Here is a 5,838-nt window from a genome sequence, read left to right as displayed (position 1 = left end):
TATCATCTTCTTCCCCAAAATACATGGAAACCCTAGGAAAGAGAAAAACATTCAAGCAAGCTTTAAAGAGAAAAACATTCAAGCAAGCTTTCTTGGCTTAATAGGGTAAGCATTCTTGTCCCGTTTTTAGTAATTTTTATATTTTCAATATCAGAATAGCTTGATCTATCTATTTTGGGGATTAATTTGTAAAGATAATAAAGTATAGAAATCTTTACATGGATGTAAATGCTGAAATTTTGAAATTTATGGTAGAAAATGAAAGGTTGTTGATAGATAAACAACTTTTACAAAGAGAATTTTGATGAATTTGTGATTTAGGGACTAAATTGAAAAAAGGGTAAAACCCATGGAAAATTTCTAATTTTTTTGAAATTCATGGTCTATTATTGTAACATGTAAAATTCGATTAGGCTTGAAATAATGATTAAATTGCATGAATTTTAATTTTAGAGCTTAAGGAAAAATTGTCATTTATGAAAAGTGTAGGGGCAAAATAGTAATTTTACCTAAGATGTAAATTGAATTCAATTGAGTATAAAGTGAATTAAATTGAGGCTAAATTCATTTATATAGATCTGAAAAGATCAAATAAAGAATTAGATTGTGGAAAAGAAAAGGTGTTGGATTAGTAGATTTTCACACACGAACAAGTGTCGGGGTAAGTTTGTGTATCTTAATTATGTATATTAATATGTTTGAATTGAATGTTATATTTGTATGAATTGTATAAATGTTTAGTGTATGAAATTAATCACATGCTTGATATTGCTTGATAAATGATAAGTCCCGTTTGAATAATGAAATGCAATGGATATGTATTTTCCTGTATTGATTATAGTCCTGCATATGTTGCGGACATTATAGCTCAGACGAGCATCCTGTTAAAAGCCTTCTCGAGCATTTTTGTTATATGGTTCTTGCGAGCATCCTGGTCTGTAGTGATCTTGCATGTGTTGCGAACTACCGTAGCTCTTTGTGAGCGTCCTGTTATATGATCAATTGTGATCTTGCATATATTGCGGACACAAACGAAACTCTTTATGAGCGTCCTGTTTAGCTCACTTGAACTACCTGTTAAATGGCTATTCGAAGCTCCCTGATAATAACTCTTCGGAGTTACCTATTAAGCTCAATGAGCTTCCTGATTAAAGCTCTTATGAGTTTCCTGTTTAGCCCAGATAAATTTCCTGATACATGGCTCACATGGGTATCCTGTTACATGGCTGGAGAGAGTGCTTCCTAATTATGTACCCTAACTGGGTACCCCTGAATACAAATTGATAGATTTACAGTTTTGTACACTTTGAGTGTATTACTTATGTATCCATCAATATTTCAAATAAATTCAACGGGTAAAGTTTTAATATGGTTAAACTGAGCTTTAGATGATTTGTTATGGAAATACACATGTTATATAGAAATATGATATGAAAAAGCATATGTATATGAAAGTTATTACATGATGAGCTCATCTTTGATTCTTGATGTTTACATGTAATACATGATTAACAAGTTTCTTGAGATTATATGTGTATAGGCAAATTGCCAAATTTCTTGGGATGCATATTATAGATATGCTTATTTTAAATGAACATGATTGGTAAGTGAAATTCCTGTTATACGAACTAACTAAGCATCAAAAGCTTACTAGGTTTTCTTTCCTCTGTTTTATAGTACTCGAAAGCTCATAAAAGGTTGGAGATCGGTGGAAGCATCATCACACTATCCTTCAACTCGTTTTGGTATAAATAAGAATCTTACCTTTGTGTAATGGCATGTATAGGCTAATGATAATAAATGAGAGTATGTAAATTTTTTGGTTGTAACTCGCCATTGGAATGGCTAGTGATAGTAAATTTAATGCATACATATGCATGAGGTTTATTATATTTAGTATATGAATGTGTTTGGTTTAATAATTAGATAAAATTAAGTTTGAGCAAGTATATTATTTTAATATAAAGATGATACTTGAAAGCATGAGTAAATGTGTCATGCATAAAACTTGATCGTTAGATTGATTTATATGCCTTGAATTGGTTGGTGAATATATTGAAGTGTTGATGTAGGTTCAAGATAAAAAGGGTAAGAAATAAGGCTTGGAAAAATGGCCTTATTCTGTCCACACGGGTATGTGTCTCAATCGTGTGTAATACACGACCATATGCATGATATGTGGTTTGGCCGTATGTCCCCTGCATCTTAAAATTAGAGAACAGAATGCTCAGAATTGAGCACACGGGTAGAGACGCGAGCGTGTGTCCTGGTCGTGTAACCCTTGCACCTAATTTTTGAAAATTAAATTGTCCACACAGTCTAGTACATGGGCATGTGGCTGGCCGTGTGATCCAAGTCAGAGAGTTACACGGGTAAGGACATGGGCTAGGACACGGCCGTGTGCCTCACATCGAATGCCCACACGCCTTAAGACACGAGCGTGTCACTTGACCATGTGAGCCACACGACCTACCCACACGGGTGTGTGTCCCCTGCATTTAGGAAATTTTTTAAAGTTTCGCGAAAAATTTCCTGAGTTATCAATTTAGTCCCGACTTGTTTCTAATGCATAAATTAGGCCTCGATGGTATATTTAAGGGACAATGCGATTGAATATAATTGGATTTGGATATGAATAGTAAATGACATGAATTAATTATATTTGTTCTGTAAACTCTGGTAATGCTCCATAACCCTATTCCAGTGACGGATATGGGTTAGGGGTGTTGCATTAGATTAAGTTTAGGTTTAGTTTTCTCTAGGTTTTCTTTAGTTTTTCTCTGCACTCTTCTAGGGTTTTTATTTTTCTCTTATTTACCTTATATTAAAGTTTATTTTTATGCATTTACTTATTGTTCTTAGTGTTAGTTAAGTTAGTTATTAGTATAGCTAAGGTTTATTTAGATTTCCATTCCCTATACCTTACTTTCAAAACTTTTTGAGTTTTAGTTCAATGATTTCAATTTATTTTACTTTAAACTATTAAAGTTTGTTCCTTTTATGTTTCTTGCTTTGGATTTCCTTGTTAAATACTTTTGGTTTCATGCTATTTAAGTTTTCTTGCATAAAAATATCAACTTTTATATTTTTCTCAAGCATTACTTTCATGGTTGCTTTGTTTTCCATATTTATGTTTATTTTCTTTACTTTGAGCATGTTTATGTTTATTTTCTTCACTTTCATGGTTGTTTTGTTTAATTGAACCCTTTGAGATATAAGCCCTACAAATTCAATTAATGACTCTAGTCAACCCTCCAAGAACTAATCCTTGGAAAAACTGAAGAATGAAGAATGGATTCCCATGACTTCTTGAAGGAAGTCAAGAAGAAAAACTATTTCTAAAAATTACAAGAAACAATCTGGCACAAAAGAAATTAACTCCAAGAGTTGAAAATTTTATTAATGAATGAATCATCAATGCCTTTAATGAATATTGAAGAGACCTTTATATAGGCTAGCTAATTACATCCAAATAAAATTCTCAAGTATAATGAAACTCTAATTAATCTAAATATGTAGTTTTAGTAGAACTAAACTTTCTTGTTGACTAAGAAACATAAAACTCCTATACAACTTTAAATACTTAAAAATATCCTAAAATTCAAAATAAACAAATAATAAAATAATAAAACCTAATAGATACAATATTGAGCTCATATATAATCAAAATTAGGCCTTAAACTTGAACCCAATATGATTTAAACTTGAATTAAAGTCTGAAACACGTAATTCCTGTAATAATTCCGTTCAAAAATTTTGGTCATGTAGTATTCAATAAAATGGTCATAACTTGAGCTTCCGAACTTAAAATCAAGTGATGCAAAGTGCGTTCGAAGATAAAAGATAGGTCTTCAAATGCTATACAGACATCTTAGCCCAGAATTGCCTAAATCTCATCCAAAAATTTTTTGCAATTCAATTGATCTTCTAAACTTGAAAATTGGCAACGTGGTTGAATTAACTTTAAGAAATTTCACCCCATTCGTTCAATTATCATTGTATCAACAATTGGTGCAGTTGAATATGGACCAAGGCATGAATTCTTTTGTCTCATCCCATGTCTGGTGGATCTAAGAATAGAATGTGTAGTAGTGAAATTATTTGTTTTGAGAAGTGTAATCCACCCATTTGCTTCTTTTGGCGAATATGAGTGGGCATATAATAATCGTCTTGTAAGACAGTGAAGATTCTATTTCAGGCCATTATGCTATTTACGGGAAACGAATGTGTAAGCAAAAAGGTAATTATGGTATGAGTTACTAGCAAATGTATAGTACGCCTAGTTTGTTTGACAACTATGCTAGTTGGGTTATAAAGTGATCTAGTTAGGAACCAACTGGATTGACTGGTTTAATATCCACTATGCAAGATTCTTATTTATGTTTCTTTAGAAATTTGTAAGCCATTAAGAAGGACAAATTCTAAATTTATGGCACTTGTTAAGTTCCACTACGTAGAAGTGGGTTATATATATGTTTGTGAGAAGGGTTCTGAGAAAGATTCTTCATTCTTCAAAATTACTCTATGATTCTTTTCCTAAATCTAATTGTATCTCTTCTTCATTAAATTAGAAGTTAAGAGTTTTGATTTAATCAGTGGTTGTCCCACTTCTTGATAAGTATTATAGCTCTGCATGTAAGTTTTTGAAAGAGTAGATTGCTAAAAGTTATATGAACAGTAAGTTATGAATACAAGATCTTGCATGGGGGTTATCTGTGATTGAGATATTAGCAATATGTATGTAAATGGGCATTAATGGTGAATATGTGTTCTTCAAGTAGTTGTTGCTGCTGAGTTGAGAAGGATGTCTAAGTTTGGAGCTTCAAACTTCAATAGGTGAGTATAAGGTGAGTCCTTAATATAGACTCCTACAATTCCTTCTAGATAGTTCTCTTGTGATCAATGTTCTAGTAACAATGCATGAGTTTTTGAATGACTGCTGAATATATATATATATGTATTCTTGGTATAATGTCCTTTTAAGTCAAGTATGTTATGAATTGTATGTATGGGTGTGTGTGATTTTGTGAAACAACTATGTTTGTGTGTCTAGGACGTATACTGTGATGCATGATCGTGTTGATGTGCGTGAAATGTGTATTGAAGTATGATTTGGTTAAGAAAATGAGTATAGCCTACCTAAATGTGTACTTGTGTTAGATATATGATGCGTGATTGAAAAGATGGGAGAAATGGGGTGTAATGGAGTGTTAGGAGATTATGTGATATGAGTTTTGACATTGTGGTGGTATTGGATGAAGTCTGTCGGGATAGTAAACACATTTTGGTATGACAATTTTGAAGAAAGTTCATGGCAATGGCATATCTTGGAAAAGGTGGATGAGTTGTAACACCTTAAAAATTGGGCTAGTAGAATCGAGTCAGTAAATTGGGGGTTAGTGAACCAAAAATCGTAATTAGGTTAGATAATTGAATAATTAGGAATAAAAAAAATAAAATATTAAAATAATTAGAATTAAAAGAATAGGTTAAAAATTTAAAATTAAATGTCCGAGAATTAATTTTAGTTAAAACAGATTTTAAAAACAAGGTTTGATTTATAAATAATTTAGAAAATAAGTTTTAATTGAAAATAAACACTTATTTGAAAAAAAGAAGAAACTAGAGGTGGTTAAATGGGCAATGGCCTAATTTTTAAAAATTGGTTGTCTATTTAACAACCCTCACCGTCTTTTCCCTCTCATTTTCACATCTCTTTCAAAAATTTTCCAAACACCAAATCAAGGCTTTTCCCCCAAAATTAGTTAATCATTTATGATTTTCAAGCTCACCAAACACAAAATCCTCATTCAATTTTAAAGATTAATCACGTTTTCA

This window comes from Gossypium arboreum, chromosome 4, assembly GCF_025698485.1.
Source record: "Gossypium arboreum isolate Shixiya-1 chromosome 4, ASM2569848v2, whole genome shotgun sequence".
NCBI lineage: Eukaryota > Viridiplantae > Streptophyta > Magnoliopsida > Malvales > Malvaceae > Gossypium > Gossypium arboreum.
The sequence above is the reverse complement of the archived record's forward strand: the minus strand, read 5'-3'. Positions refer to the sequence as shown.